Here is a 17,452-nt window from a genome sequence, read left to right as displayed (position 1 = left end):
TAGTAGAGCTGGTCTAAATTCCTTATTTGAATTATTTTTTCATGTAGATGACCTAATGCATTTTGAGGATGCAGTCAAAGAATAAAAATGGGTTGTTGCAATGGAGGAAGAAATAGAAGCAATAGAAAAGAATGACACATGGGAGTTAGTGGACTTGCCGCAAGGAAAAGATGTCATTGGAGTGAAGTGGGTCTATAAGACCAAGAGAAATGTCGACGGTAAGATTGAAAGACATAAAGCGAGGCTAGCTGTCAAAGGATACAAGCAGCAGCATGGAAGAGATTAAGCAAGAGATATTTGTGCGAGTCACAAGGATGGACATAGTGCATATAGTTGTGGCAATTTCTGCGCAACATAAATGGAAAGTGTATCAAATGGACGTAAAATCAACGTTCTTGAATGGAGTGTTGAAAGAGGAAGTGTATGTTGCGCAACCACCTGGTTATGAGGTAGAAGGCCAAGAAGACAAAGTGTATCGGTTGAGGAAAGCTCTTTATGGGCTGAAGCAAGCACCACGTGCATGGTATAGCAGGATAGATGCTTACTTGTTGGACAATGGTTTCGACAAATGTGATGGTGAGCCTACTCTCTACATCAAAGAGAGTGATGGTAAGATTCTTATTGTTGTCATATATGTAGATGATCTGATTTTTATAGGAAATGATGATTTCCTCATCGCTGATTTCAAACGAGTCATGAAAATTGAATTTGAAATGACTGACTTGGGGTTGTTAAGGTATTTTTTGGGCATAGAAGTAAAGAAAATAGAAAATGGCATTTTTATTTCTCAAGAAAAGTATGTGGCAGACATTTTAGAGAGGTTTAATATGAAGAACAACAAGCTTGTGCCAACTCCAACTGTCATGGGGTTGAAGTTGAGAAAAGAAGATTACTACAACAATGTCAATATGATATTATACAAAAGTATGATAGGAAAATTGATGTATTTGACTGCCACTAGGCCGGATATAATGTATGCAGTGAGTTTGGTGTCGAGGTTCATGGAGACACCCAAGTAAACACATTGTAAAGCAGCGAAAAGGATTCCAAGGTATGTCAATGGGACAAAATAGTATGGTATTTTGTACGCTGCAACAAATGAATTCAAGATGGTTTCTTACACTGACAATGATTGGGCAGGAAGTGTCGATGACAGAAAGAGCACGTCAAGATATTTTTTCATTTGGGTTCTGAAGCCATTTCATGGGCCTCCAAGAAGCAGCTAATAGTTTCATTGTCAACAATAGAAGTTGAATATGTCACTGCAACAGTAGTAGTGTGTCAAGCAGTTCGGATGAGAAGGATGTTGAGGGATCTTCGCCACGACCAAGAGGGGATGACAACTATCTTCTGCGACAACAATTCCGCAATTACATTGTGAAAGAATTTTGTCTTTTACAATAGGACCAAGCATATTGATGCTAAATATCATTTTATTAGAGAGTTGATTAACAATGATGAAATTTTGTTGCAGCACTACAGGTCACAGGAACAATTTGCTAATATTTTCACAAAGCCATTGACACGCGAAAGTTTTTTTTATCTCAGGTATTATTTGGGAATTTTCAATGGCGGCAGTTGTGATTAAGGGGGACTGTTGGAAATATTATTCCCAATTGCTGCGTTAAACACTATGACAGAAACCATACTTGTCATAAGTACTTTTGTAGGTTGTGTTTTTTTTTGCAGGTGGAAGGACTAAGGTCTGAGCAGAAGTACATCACTGACCATTCCACAACACAGCAGAGAGTTTAAGGCACTTAATGAGTGTTAGGCCCCTCTAATACTAGTGATTCCCCCATTACTATTGTCATTGTATCCCTTATTGTTATTATTGTGCCCCTAGTGTCCCCATATTGTTATTAGTATGCCCCATAGAAACCCACTATTGTTATTTTTGTGCCCTTATGTTATTACTGTTATGTCGGCTTGATTATATTGTGACCCCTTAGATTCCTATATATAGAAGGGAGGTTTAGTCATTTGTATCATCCAAGAATTGTTCATCTGTGTAATGTAAAGAAGGTTGCCCCCTCAAAGAGGTTGAATTCTAAGACATTGATTAATCTTTTCTATCTTTTTGTGAGCTGGTTTACTAACATTTTGTATCAGAGCTTTGGATTCTAGGGTTTTGCTACTCCAAACAGGTCATCATGGAATTTTAGCTATAATGTTTTTTCTGTGACGTTTCAGAAGCCACAAAAAGAACCCATTTGAGCCGAAATCATTCTAAACTTCGGGTCCGAATTTCAGAGCTTGTCTCACTATATTTACGGAGATATGATCTGAGGAAGTTAGGGTTTGTGTAGACTCCCGAATTACATTCCAAACAGGTGACCTGGGGAAAATCGTCATAACTATTGTTTTGAGCATCAGATTGAAATTTCATAATAAGTTTCAGAAAGAGGACGGCCTTTAGTTTTCTGTGTATCAGTTTTAGGCACTAAGGTCGAAACAGTGACACGTGGCACTTTGTACAAGTTTGATCTACTGAACTAGTCTATAATCAAGTCACCTTGGGAGATTTGACATAACTCTTTCTTGGAGAATCCAATCTTGATTAGACCTGTGGGGTTAGAAAGTGGACTCAAAGGGCTACCACAGGACGAGATTTCAGATATTCGAGATCCGTAGTTACAGAGACACAATAGACTCAATATCGAGCTCTTATAAAGTGAAAAAAAAGGTGTGTAGTTTTTTTTTAAATTTTGCATAAGATTGGTTTGAAAAATTAGTTTGAAGGAATTCAAAGGGAATAGTGAAGAATTATTAGCATTAATTAATGCCTCGAAGAAAGAAAATGGAAACACCTAGTAAGCAACTTGAAAGCTCAATCATGACACGTGAAGAAGAGGAAGAAATGAAACATGATATATCAAAATTACAAGACCAAGTACAACAAATTTCACTCTCACTGAAGGTAAATGAAGCCAAGATGAATGGCGTGGAAGCTGATATGAATGACATGCAAGTTAAGATGGATGACGTGGAAGCTAAGATGAATGGCATGGATGCTAAGATGAATGGCATGGACGATAAGATGGAAGAATTGAAGATAAATTTGAATAAGTTGCTACAAGAATGGTCACTAATGGTGATAGGGTAGTAAAGGAAACTCATGATGAGAACAAAAGAAATGTTAGTCATGATTTCATAGACTCTAATGTTGGATTGAAGACCCACCATGTTCCAAAAATCAATATGAGGAAGTTTGATGGCAAGGATCCCAGAATATGGATACTACAGATGGAGCAATTTTTCGATCTCCATAATGTGCAAAACACACAAAAGGTACACATTGCAACTTTATATTTGGAACCAAATCAGTGTATATGGTATCGATGGCTTTGCTCTTGTAAACAAATTGTCACTTGGCCAATTTTTACAGAAGAAATGATAGCACATTATGAGGATACAAAAAGCAACACCTTTTTGAGCCAATTGATAAATCTCAAACAAAAGTGTTCAATGATGGAGCACATTGAAGACTTCCAATAATTGAACATAAGGGTAAAATATATTCAAGAGGAGCATAGGATTTATGTGTTCATAGGGACTTTAAAGGATAATATCCAACATGAGGTTCGCCTTTGGGAACCTGATTCATTGGAGAAGGCATTCAAGTTAGCAAGAAAAATGGAAAGCAAAATTATGGCAACTAGGAAGCCTACCACTCACAACTATAAAGATGGAAGTGTTGTTGCCCCTAGCCTTCCACAACCTACAAGGTTGAAACCACAACAATTGGAAGAAAAAAGAGAAAAAGGGCTTTGTTACAGTTGTGATAGCAAATACACTAAAGGTCATAAGTGTGCTGAAAAGAAATTATTCTACATAAATTGTGAAGTGGAGGAAGAAAAGGAACAAGAAATGTCAAAAGAAGAGGATATACTCCAGGAAAAAGCCCTATATAAAGAAGAAATGAATCTGACCATATCTTGTAATGCATTGGCTAGAATTACCACTCTTCAAACTGTCAAGATAGAAGGACATATCAAGAAGAAAAAGGTAATAGTGTTGATTGATTTGGGAAGTACCCATAATTTTATTCATTGTAAGATAGCAAAGGAATTGAATTGCTTCCTATATCTAGCACCAGAGTGTCAAGTGATGGTTGCAAGTGGAGGAACCATAAATTGCTTTGGAAAGTGCCATAATATCAAGCTATCCATGGGAGAATATGTATTGAATAGGCCAATGCTTTCCATTCCAATTGGTGGTGCTGAGGTTGTACTAGGATTCCAATGGCTACAATCCTTGGGGGTACAATAGATTTTAATTTTCAAGAACTTTTCATGAAATTTTGTGCGAAAGGAAAAGAAGTTTAATTAAGGGGTATTGTAGGGAAACCGAGAAAGATAATAAGCTCTAATGGTATGACAAAGGTTCTAAAGAAGGAACAACGAGGTGTAATTGCACAATTATGTTCACTAGAGGTTCCCACGTCGAAATCATCTATTTCTCAAGATCTCCAAAAAGTCTTGGACAATCATTCCAAGGTATTTGAGACTCCCAAAGGTCTCCCACCTATTCGTGATCATGATCATTCTATTCATTTGATTCTAGGAAATGTTCCTCCAAACATCAGGCCATACAAATATCCCTATGCCCAAAAGAGTGAAATTGAATGTATGGTTGCAGAAATGCTAGAGGCTGGTATAATTCAACCTAGTCAAAGTTCTTTCTCTGCTCCAGTAGTATTGGTGCACAAGAAGGATGGATCATGGCACATGTGTCTAGATTATAGGGAGCTCAACAAGCTCACTATTAAAGATAAATTTCCCATTCCTGTCATTGATGAATTATTGGATGAATTTCATGGATCAATTTACTTCACCAAGTTGGATCTTTGTTCAGGATATCATCAAATCAGAATGAAAGCTAAAGACATTTTGAAAACAACATTTAGAACTCATGAGGGTCATTATGAATTTTTGGTCATGCCTTTTGGCCTTACCAATGCACCTTCTACATTTCAAGGTTTGATGAATTCCATTTTCAAACAATTCCTTAGAAAATTTGTGTTAGTATTTTTTGATGATATACTAATCTACAACAAGTCTTGGAAGGATCATGTTGAACATGTTGATAGGATGCTCAAACTATTGGAGGAGAAACAATTATATGCAAAAAGCTCCAAATGTTTGTTTGGAGTAAAAGAGGTGGAATATATGGGTCATATTGTATCTCATGAAGGTGTTAAGGTAGACCCTAGCAAAATTAAAGCCATTAAGGAATGGAAAATCCCCACATCCATAAAGCATCTGCGAGGATTTCTTGGGTTGACAGGGTATTATCGCAAGTTTGTTAAGAATTATGGGAGAATAGCAGCTCCTCTAACAACATTATTGAAGAAAGATGCATTTTCATGGACTCCAGAAGCAACAAAGGCCTTCGAACATCTTAAAGAGGCAATGTGCCAAGCACCAGTCTTAGCTACACTAGACTTCACAAAAATCTTTATTGTGGAATTTGATGCTTCAGGAAATGGAATTGGTGTTGTTTTAATGCAAGATGAAAGACCCATTGCTTTCGAAAGTCTTCCAATCAGGGGAAAGTATTTACACAAAGCTATTTATGAGAAGGAAATGTTGGTAATACTACATGCACTTAAGAAACGGGGACCCTACCTAATGGGAAGACACTTCAAGGTAAAAAAAATTCATGATAGTCTTAAATACTTTTTAGAACAAAAATTATCCTCTGAAGAGCAACAAAAATGGGTCACAAATATGTTGGGTTATGACTTTGAAATCATCTACAAAAAAGGAAAGCAAAATGTTGTGGCAAATGCACTCTCAAGAAAGGATGAGGATGTGGAAGCATTGTTGTGTGCCGTTTCTATTATCCAACCAGATTGGATAAATGAAGCAAGGAAGGAATGGAAGAATGACGAAGAAGTGTGGGCACTCATTCGAAAGCTACAACAAGATCCAAGTACATCTGATACATTTAGCTAGAAAAATGATTCGTTATGGTACAAAGATTGCATATACCTATGTAAGAATTCCCAACTCAAACAAAAAATTCTTATGGAATTGCACACTTCTCCCTTAGGAGGGCACTCAGGATTTTTAAAAGCTTACCATAGGGTTAAGAAGGAATTTTTTGGGATGGCCTTAAATCGGATATTCAAAAGTTTGTGGCAGAATGTTTGGTTTTCCAACAAAATAAAGTTGAAACAATTAAGACCCCAGGTCTATTACAACCTTTATCCATTCCAATCCAACATTGGGAGGAGGTTTCAATGGATTTTATCACAGGATTACCCAAGTCCGAAGGAAAGAGTGTCATCATGGTGGTAGTTGACAGACTTACCAAGTATGCACACTTTTGTGCATTATCACATCCATTTAAAGCCAGTACAGTTTCTACTGCATTTATGGAAACAATTCAAAAGCTACATGGAAACCCAAAGATTATTGTAAGCGACAAAGATCCCATTTTCACTGGAAATTTTTGGACAGAATTATTTTCTTGTCTCGGTACTCAGTTAGCTCATAGCTCATCTTATCATCCTCAATCTGATGGGCAAACTAAGATAGTAAACACATGTTTGGAAGGATATATTCGTTGCTTTGTATCTGAGAAACAAACACAATGGGTCAAATGGTTGCCTCTGGCTGAGTGGTGGTATAACACTTCCTTCCATACTGCAACAAAAATGACCCCATTTATGGAAATCTATGGATATCATCCACCATTCATCACATCATATTTAAGAGAAAATTCTAAGGTTCAAGTAGTGGAACATCACATCGAGCATCAACAACACGTTCTCCAACTCTTAAAGGATAACCTCACGTTGGTGCAGAATATAATGAAACAATAGGCAGATCAACACCGTAACGAAAGAAGTTTTGATGTAGATGACTAGGTATTCCTACGGCTACAACCATATAAAAAAATGTCCCTCAAGCAAGCTAAGAAGGATAATAGATTATCACCAAATTATTATGGTCCGTACAAGGTGTTGCAAAATATTGGTACTATAGCACGCAAATTGGAGCTTCCTGCAGCTTCCCGATTGCACCCAATTTTCCATGTTTCATGTTTAGAGAAGGTTATAGGTGACAAGCTCCCAGTTCAAACAATATTGCCAGAACTTGATGAGGAAGGAAAAATCATATTGGAATCGGAAGCAGTCACAGAAACAAGAACTCGATAGCTACGAAATCGATCGATTTCGGAGTATCTTATCAAGTGGAAGAACTTATTCGCTGAAGATTCCACATGGGAGGATGAGACTTTTATACAGAAGAATTTAGAACTACTCAAGCGTTGAGGACAACGCTTCTCGGAAGGAGAGGGGCATGTTAGGCCCCTATAATACTATTGATTCCCCCATTACTATTGTCATTGTATCCCTTATTGTTGTTATTGTGCCCCTATTATCCCCATATTGTTATTAGTATGCCCCATAGAAACCCACTATTGTTATTTTTGTGCCCTTATGTTATTACTGTTATGTCATCTTGATTATATTGTGACCCCTTAGACTCCTATATATAGAAGGGAGGTTTAGTCATTTGTATCATCCAAGAATTGTTCATTTGTGTAATGTAAAGGAGGTTTCCCCCTCGAAGAGGTTGAATTCTAAGGCGTTGATCTATCTTTTCTATCTTTTTGTTAGCTTGTTTCCTAACAATGAGTTTTGGTAAATACGTATGGGCAAGAATTCACTCCACGACTGTTACCCACACTCCACAACACCTGCAAGTTTAGAAAACAATTTATTATGTAAAATTGCCCATGTTGTGTATTAATGTTTTTCTCCGTCGTCAATTAATGAGTCAAATGTATGTTTTGGATAAATATGAAGTAAAAATCATTTTTTATGGTTGAGTGAGAGAGAGGGTGAATGTCTGAGAGGTGAAGAGAAAATAATGGAGCAAATTTTGGTGGGCACGTGGAAACAACAGTTACTGTGTTTTACTATGTGTTACTCCACAACCCTTGGTGAAGTGTAAATTGCCGTAAACTTTGTTTTTACTTGGTGAATGAGCCGCAGTCTCATATGAATGTATTTTCATGAATTAGAACTTAATCCAAAGTATTGTTTAGTTGCTCCAAGCTTTTACTCTGTTTTGCTATGCGTTAAATTTCTGTTTTAATTAAGCCTTTGTGTAGTTTCGATGTTCTTGCCGGAACTGGAGAATTGACTTTCCACAACCAATTTCTGAGCCAAACTCCTCTCCTCTACCCCTGTAAATTTTTTCTAACAGAAAGGAAATCGTGAAAACCATTCAAAGCACATTTTTGGGGGACATTCGAACTCTGATCATGGTTGCTAAGCATTTAAAAGAAGCTAAGCATTGGATGAGGAATGGAAATCAAGCATCTATTACAATAAATGCATTAGAACAAGTGAGGGATCCACGCATTAGAGTGTTTGGTAGACATAGAAAACATGTTTTCAAGGAATTGGTCATTCAGTATTCAACATGCCAGATGTTTTAGTAACAATACAACTAACATTACCATGATATGATCATATTCCATGTGGAAGACATCAGAGAGGATGCCATTTTATTGTGTTAATTTATTTGAAATTGTTGGAAATAGGTAGTTACATGTGGTTATCCTTTTCCAGTAAGAGTGAGGCAGCATGCCATTTTGGAGGGTTGATATATTTTAAGTTTTTGGACACAATTGGTTAGATGTTGTTATATTTTTCTTGTACAAGTTGGAGACAATGTTGGAATCCAAATTAGAAGGATTGTTTAGTCGTCCTACATTACTTTGTTGAGTGGTGTTATTTTGATATGTATATTCGCAAGTCAAATTGGTGTTCATCTTCATTTTGAATAAATATAAAAGGCACTAGTACTAATATTTCCTAAGAATTATGGTGGTCTGTCATTTTGACTACGCCTAGATTTGGAGTACGTTTTGCGTTTATCACCCATATTTGGAGGATGTTTTGTGTTTATATTTCGTGGCGTAAATGTATCGTCAAATGAATTCGTGAAGGATAGATTTTCTTAGCATTTCTCAATTTATTTATATTTTCAATTGTTGTGATTTTCATAAAGTATATGACAAGGGTGCTGAGATATTTTTTTACCTCAATTAAATTTGGTGGTAGACTACCTCGAATTTAAAATGACCTCGGTAGCAATTTTTGTTTCGTCTAAGCTGGGATACTGTTCATTCTCCACTATCCACTCATTTTTAAACAAATAAATTGAAGTGAAGAACTATTGTTATTTTAGTTGATGACCCATAGTTTGAATTGAAGACTCATATAGAGTACAATATTAAATCATCCATCATGTTTCCATCTAGTGTTAAGGTCATTCATGTTTCCATCTAGAGATTTAAGGTCATTTATTTTTGAATCTCGAATCTATTTTTGTTTCAGATATCCTTATTTGAGAAATGGATAGTGGTGATGTTGTCACTCACAATTTTTGCAATGTATAATTAGCCCGGGAGAGTGGGTTAATGGGTTGACGAAACACCCTTCGGGTTTCGCACACCCTCGCCGCCCTTTTGGTGATCCGGTCCCATCCCTCCACAATGTTAATGAAATGGAGCTCTGCAATGTTAACATCTATTTCATCACTTGACGTCTAGCTCCCGTTTGCAGTTAATGTTCATTTCCTTGTTTGTTTCCCAACTCCTGTTTATAGGCTAGCTTGCTGGTTACAACACGAAAACTCACCTAACTCACACAACCACACACTCGCCAAAGTGACAGGTCACCCTCCTTCACCAATGGCCACCTACGAGCTGTATACAGAGTGAGGGCTCCAATTTCAAATTTGAATTAGCAAATCCATTAGAAAATTAACCAGAGGGTGGGGAGTAAATGTTCTTCGTAAATGTTGCGTACAGTCAAATTATCCTCAAATCTACCGCGCGTGGCAGGTCAGACAAGGCCTGATTCGTGTTTGAGATTTTTTCGCCAGAAGCTCCATCTCCTCTCATTTCAATTTCATTCCGTCGAGTGAGGAAACAGGGGAGAGTTGCTTTCATTCCATCGAGCGAGAAAACAAGGGAGAGTTGCTTTCATTCCGTCGAGCGAGGAAACATGGGAGAGTTGCTTTCATTTTGTCGAGTGAGAAAATAGGGGAGAGTTTCCTACTATTTTCAGAAATTTGTTGAGTGCATTTCTCTTATGCCAAGTGAGACAGGGTTACCATTTGCAAAGGTAAATTTACTATTTTTTTACAAATTATATGCATTTTCTACAAATTATCTACAATTATCTGCATTATTTTTTCTCTAGGATGTTGTTCCAGGGAGTTGTCGCAACGGTTATCTGCATTATTTTTGGTCCGGGATGTTGTTCCAGGGAGTTGTCGCGATAGTGACCAATGAGTTGCCGCAACGGTGACCAATGAGTTGTCACTACGACACTTATATGGGTTGTCATTGCAACAACTCACTGGTCACCGTTGCGGCAACTCGTTTGTCACCGTTGTTTGTAATTTGTTGGTGGGCTTCATGAATGGTGGGATTCATGAATTCTTTGGTATTGCTTCCAAGTTTGTTTCATCTAGTTTACTTTAACTTTTTTGTTGGTTTATTCCTTTTCATTGTCTTGTCATCTAGTTTGGCTCAACATCAAACTTGGGTATTCTTTGAACCAATATATCATCAAAGAATATAAAAAATTAAAAATGAGCCAATTGAACCAATTGAACTAACCCTCATAACTTTTATATATAACATTGGTTGTAAAATTAGGTATGTATATTTATATATAATAATGTGAATTCAAAGAAAAATAAAAGGATCTTACTAAGAAAATTGTTTTTAATATAAAATCATCGATAGGCTAATTATCTTGATACCTACTCTAATATAAATGCCATTATGATTTTATTATTCCTCTTTTACATGTGTTTTTATCCTCCATTCAGGTGTAGGTACTTCCATAGGAGTCTTCCTTTTCCATAAATACATTGTTTCATTTTCATATTGAATATTGTTTTTATCCTCCATTCAGGTATAGGTATTTCAGGTGTAGACACTTCCATAGGAGTCTTCCTTTTCCATAAGGACATTGTTTCATTTCCATATTGGGTGTTGTATTATGGAGTGAACTTCACAATAGTTTGAAGATTATAAAAAATAAATATCGAGAAGACTAATAAAATTATGTAAATGGGCACGGAATTAGTGTACCATAGAAACAAATGAGAAAATTATTAGCTTTTTATAATTTATAATTGAAAAATTGATGAGACATCTCCATCATCCAACAATTCTCATATTTCTTATAGCTAAGATCACGAAGACTTTTATTGATTCATATTTACATTATGCATCCATTGGAAAATTCATCATCTTTATAGAATTAAAGAGGAAACATGAGCTGCAAAGATGAGCTATCATGTTAACCTGGTGTGGGAGGACCTATCATGTTAATATGAGCTATCATGTTAACCTGGTTTATTGATAAAGTGATAGTGGTGTTGTTCTATTACTCACTGTTACAGTGGCTATTATCCTATTAGCGGAAACTCACTGTTATAGTGGTGACAACTCACTGTAACAGTGAGTTTCCACCACTGTAGCAGTGAGTTGTAACAGTGAGTTTCCACCACTATAACAGTGATTTGCATCCACTGTAATAGTAAGTTTCCGCCACTATAACATTGAGTTTCCGCTACTGCAACAGTGAGTTGCTGCAACCTTGTTTTAACAATCTAACAATATTTCATTAAATTGTTTTTTTCATTTAATTGCTATCTTCTTTTCTAGATGGTGCAAAAGTGGACACTGATCATCTAGGTTTGGTGTCATCCAAATCCAGGCCAATCATGGACTAGATTTGTGCTTCATAATGAAGCACTAAGCCAAGTCTATCAAAATAGTAGAGAAATTCCTGGGACAACCACAAACAATGAAGCCTATTATCTTGCCCTGGTTGATGGGCTAAGAGCAACAAGGAATTATGGTGCAAGTGACACCAATTCAGAGTTGATAACTAATCAGATGATTGGAATTTACCAAGTCAAAAATCAAAATTTGAAACCACTCCACAAACAAGCCAAAAACATTGTTGCACAATTTCAAATTTTTAACATAACTTACTGATCAAATTTCCAAAGGGTTGCTGATGATATACTTAGTGAAGCAACATCCAATGGACGTGGATGTGAAATATATGTGGAGGAGCCAGCATGTTCTCCACCAATTGTCATTGAGAGACATCGATATACATGGTCTGTCAATGAATGGATTGTTCTTGTGATTGTTATTGGGGTTATTATGGTGGGAGTGTTATTATGGTGTTCTTATTTCTTGTGATAGATTGTAGTTGCATAAACAATAATTATGTCCATAATTTTTTATGTATTTATATGAGCGTTGTTTTTTATAGATTGGATCACTTAATTTTTTGGTACCTTTTTTTATATCTCAATGCGTGTATATAAAAATTGTATTTTTCAGTCAATGATATTAATGGAACTACATTGTGATTACAATCTAGATGTCTCATTCTGATTACAGTTCAGTTGTTTCTAACAATTAATTTCAGTTTAGTTGTGTCATTTTCATTACAGTTCAATTTTTTCTATTTGTTGGAAAAATTGAGAAGGGCGGGGGGAGAATCACTATTTCCTTTTACAAATATTATTTTATCAGTTAAGATCACTTTAAACAAAACCCAAAAATGAACGGAAAAACAAATATTTTTATTATCAAATAGAGGGCTTCTAAAGATGTTACAAAATGAGATCTTAGAATTCTCTCAATACCTCTTCACATTTCCAACTTCTAGAAACATTCATTCATTCATTCATTATCCATGAGTAGCACATGCAAAATGTATACAAGTGTCTAATAAAAGTCTAATGAGATCAAATTCGTAAATAATCCCCTTCAATAACAAATTATGTGAGATACCCTAGGTTACCAGCCAACTAAGATAGCTTATAGATCAATCACGATTTTCCCTTTATATATGGTTAAATGAAAAAATGAAATTGTGATACATTTTTTTTTCCAATCCATAGATCCAGCCTCATTTAAAGGATAGAATTGTATAAATATCCAAGCAAACAATTCAATTGTTGTGAATTTCTCCATTATCAACATCTACAACCATCAAATTAGGTGATTTGAATTGAAGCATTTTTTGACATACATGATGACAACAACAACTAAGCCTGCAAACAATGAAAATAATATGAACAATAGGTTTGAAAATCAATGCAGTTAACTTGATAATCATGCAAAATTATAATATGAATTCAAGGATAACTAATAAACTGTAACCAATACTTTTTAAGCAAGTAATTTAAGGAATGAATGTAATGTTTCATGGGCCCACAAAGTTTCACGTAATAAAACTTTAAATTATTATGATGGAAAATCCCCCTTGACCATGACAGCAATGAATGGTTGGTGCAAAATGGATGGCAACCTTTGCGGAAACACCTCACTATGTACAACGGAATCAAATATGTCCCCTGACAACGACAACAACGAACGGTCGGTGCCAAATGGGCGGAAACCATTGCGGAAACACTTGCTTACGTACTCTCACCACAATAGATGGCACCACCTTTTATTATTGGAATCATTACCTCAACTCTTCCATTGCGTCGCTCTGCCAGATTCAAACTGTTGCAGAGAATAAACACATCCATAACCACTCTAAAATCCGAATAAAGATGGTAGGCTCAATAATTTGCAGAGAAGGTAGCGAGGAATTGCTAGATAACTTTCCATGTGTTAAACCATTTTTTGAACAGGTCGGCTAGATATATTATATTCATAACTTTCAGGGGCATGATGATGGCATAGCTCTAGAATTTTCCATGCATTATAGGGAGGGTAGATTTGAGGTAGCATGGATAGTGGTGCATACGATAACAGAAGCAATTGCGGAACTGACAGGGTTACCTCAGACAAGATAATAGTGGTTTGCGCCCCAAAAACCCCAACTTGATGTTGTGTGGCTATTCCTTGAGGCAGGTGAAGAGCTACAAAAGATAAGAACAAGATTTGACAAGAGGGAATTACCAAAACCTTGGAAAGATGTTGCATTCCTTTCCCAACTATTTTCCACGTGCGAAGAAAGGTATGTTGTTATTTATTACTAGCACATCTGGATGTTAGACCACTTGCATCATGGCAGGTTGGTTAACATGTCTTTCTTTCTTGCAAAAACCCTAGAGCATATGGCCTGATCTATGTAGAAATCAAGGCAGCCATTCGAAATTATGTCCCACCATTGCCTCATTAAACTTTTGTTGGATGTTGCGCTACAAAGGGAAGGGAGAAATTAAGATGAACTAGTTGGAAGTACATTGCATTCTGAAGTTTCTACCGTGCCAGAGGATTCCTTGGAAGTTGAAACTCCACCTCATGGCCTCCCAATTGTAACTCTACCCTATGACCCCCTAGCTGCAACTCCGCCCCATGACTCCCCCGCTACAGAAATCCCCATAGAACCTTTCCATATGGCAATTGAGTCGCCTAATGTTCAAAACTAGGGTGTCTAACAATTCCATCGCTAAATCCCCACAAAAAGGAGACGAACAAGATGATGATGATGAAGTAGACATATAAGGGACTAAAACTGCCACCAAAAGATTGAGAGGATACAAGAAATTCTTGATAGTAACACCAAAATCCAAGCAGAACAGGAGAAAGCGAGGTCATCTTACTCCAATTCGTAAAAGCCTCCCCATTCTTATAGAATAAACAACAGAAGAGAAAGAGAAAGAGCATCCACATGATGTATTGATTAAAGGAGGAGTCATGGAGCAAGGATGCATGCAGTAAGGATTCATGGAACAAGGATTAGGCCACCTTGCTGACACAGAAGAACAAGTTGATAAGGTTCTCTCTTCTGATTCTGACTATGAGTACATACGAGGAGTAGCTGAATGGTACTGAATGGTGGGCCTTGCCTCAATTTAATTTTTTTATGGGGATGACGTGGAGGATGAACTAACTACACCACCAAAATTGTCCTCCAAAAATGAGGACCAACCAACTGCACCACCAAAATTTTCCTCCAAAAATGACGAGGACCAACTAATTGCACCACCAAAATTGTATGGAGATGATGATGAGGACTAACCAACTACACCACTAGAATTGTATGGGGAAAATGAGGAGGACCAACCAACTACACCACAAGAATTGTATGTGGATCATGAGGAGGACCAACCAACTGCAACATAAGAATTGTATGGGGATGATGAGGAGGACCAACCAACTACACCACCAAAATTGAAAAAGAAGCATGTTGGAATTCAAAGTACCCCTACAAATCTTCCTCTATATATCACATTGTCAAGGAAGTATAGGATTCTTCAGATGAAAAGCAAACAACTACATATCAAATTTAAAAACCTAACAGATGAGCTTAGAGAAAAAGAAACTTTTGATAGATTAAATTGCTTGGCCCAAGTTGCAGAGTCCCTACTCATTGGTGTCATATATATACCTTCTCCAATGGTCCAAGAAAATATACCCCTTGGAAAAAAATAGACTGATGACATTGTTGTGCAAACATACAATGAGAAGTCAGAGATGAAATTGACCAAAATCAGAGCTGGGAAAATAAAGGAACATGAATCAAATATGAAACTAATAAAAGAAATGGTTGTACAAACAAAGGAACAAGAACTAAAGATGAAGCTAACAGAGGATTAGGAACTAGAGATCAAATTGACCAAATACATTATTTTGCAAACAAAGGATGAGGAACCAAAGGATAACTTAGTCCTGTGTATACCCTCGTATAAGGGAAAACTAATACCTTTCCATTTGCCCAAAAACTTAATTCGTGACCTTTGCAAGACATGGGAAGAATATATAAACAAATTTGAAGGAGAACATAAAAAAAAGTGGTTGAGCTGCAAAGCAAGGTGAAGAAAATGGAGAATGATAAGAAACAACAAGGACATATAATGGACGATGTGTTTAGTTGTAGGTCTCCTTCAACCATCTACAACACGTACTTGAAAAAAATATTGTTGGTGTTTAAAAAGAATGCTATCATTAACAAAAAGCCTTTCCAGGTTGAATACAAACTTGGTTTCATAGAATAATATAGGTCCTGCACGAATCTAGAAAAATACTTTCTCTGTGAACTGTACCAACATAATTTTATGGTATCTCTTAACAAAAAATGGAATCCCAACCATGATTCGGTGGAATCTCTTAAATTTTTTAAACATAATTCCAAGAGCATTTTGTGGGTTAGAGGAGAATATGAAATACCTATAGAGGCGATAAAAGAACAACAACAGTTGGCCAGTTCATGAGAGGTAACAGAGTATATCACCAGGAATAGGGAGCAAACCATTGCATATTGCACACCCCAAATTCAAATATTGAAGATTGCTGCACAAGAAGGATGTAAGGCAAGGTGGGATGCCTTGGGAAAAAAAACTTAAATTTAACTACCTAAACTTAAAGATAGCCTTAACAAGGGTTTCTCAATATATTATTTCCATGGAAAAATGTGGGAATAACTGGATCGGTCTTAGATTTCACTATCCAATGATCTGGCTGCCAATAAGGATATATAAAAAGTCCTATACCCTAGAGAAAAAAGAGCTTGAATGATGGGATGAAATTATGGAAACAAGAGGGTATCTTCGTCCTCGTGAAGAAGGACACCGTGATTATTGTATCAACAATATTCATGAAAATAACCCTTCATTCTTAGATTCAGATTGACCCATGTGTTCTCGCTGATATTCACTCCCTCACTGTTGATGATATTCACTACCTCACCGTTGCTGACATTTTCCAACTCACAGTTGCTGACACACTGGCTCACCATTGTTGAAACTCGTTTCCACTAGTATGGAAACTCATAATCAACAAACGCATAATCTTTGATGTTGTAATATATATTATTCTCCAATAATATATTGCTGGATTAGAATTGAAAAAATATAAAAAACTGGTAAAACTGTGTTTTACATGTTTATATTTTCCTCTACAAATTTTGTTACATTAACGTTGTTTTTATTCCAATGTACATATCATATTCATGTTTAGACACCAATGTATGCAAGCATAATGCAAGTATGGGAAACCCCTTGAAAACTATCTTCCATAACATACAAAATAATCGATGTATTAAAAGACTGAGTGTAAATGCATGGAGTTATTTACTAACCTCATATGACATTTCAAACAAATTAGACAAATATGAAAACATATCCTCACCACCTATCAAACATACATTAACATATTCAACAAAAAAACAATACATCAAATACATGTAATACACTAATAAATATTAAAATCAAATTGAAAAAAAATGCATCACAACAAACCTGGAAAGCCATGCATTGTTGGAGCGAGGGCGACCTTGCTTGTTGAGTTGTTCAAACTCAAATGGTTCATTTTCATCTATGGCGATATTCAAGTCAATTTCCAATCTTGTATTTTGTTTTCTTGTTTTTATTCTCTTTTTGAGGCTCAGGAAACTCTTCTTCCTCTTCAAAGATGACTCAAA

Source organism: Pinus tabuliformis, chromosome 2_2 (genome assembly GCF_031772625.1).
Source record: "Pinus tabuliformis cultivar Carrire ecotype Pingquan chromosome 2_2, CPIR1, whole genome shotgun sequence".
In the NCBI taxonomy this organism is placed as follows: Eukaryota; Viridiplantae; Streptophyta; class Pinopsida; order Pinales; family Pinaceae; genus Pinus; species Pinus tabuliformis.
This window is presented reverse-complemented; position numbering follows the sequence as displayed.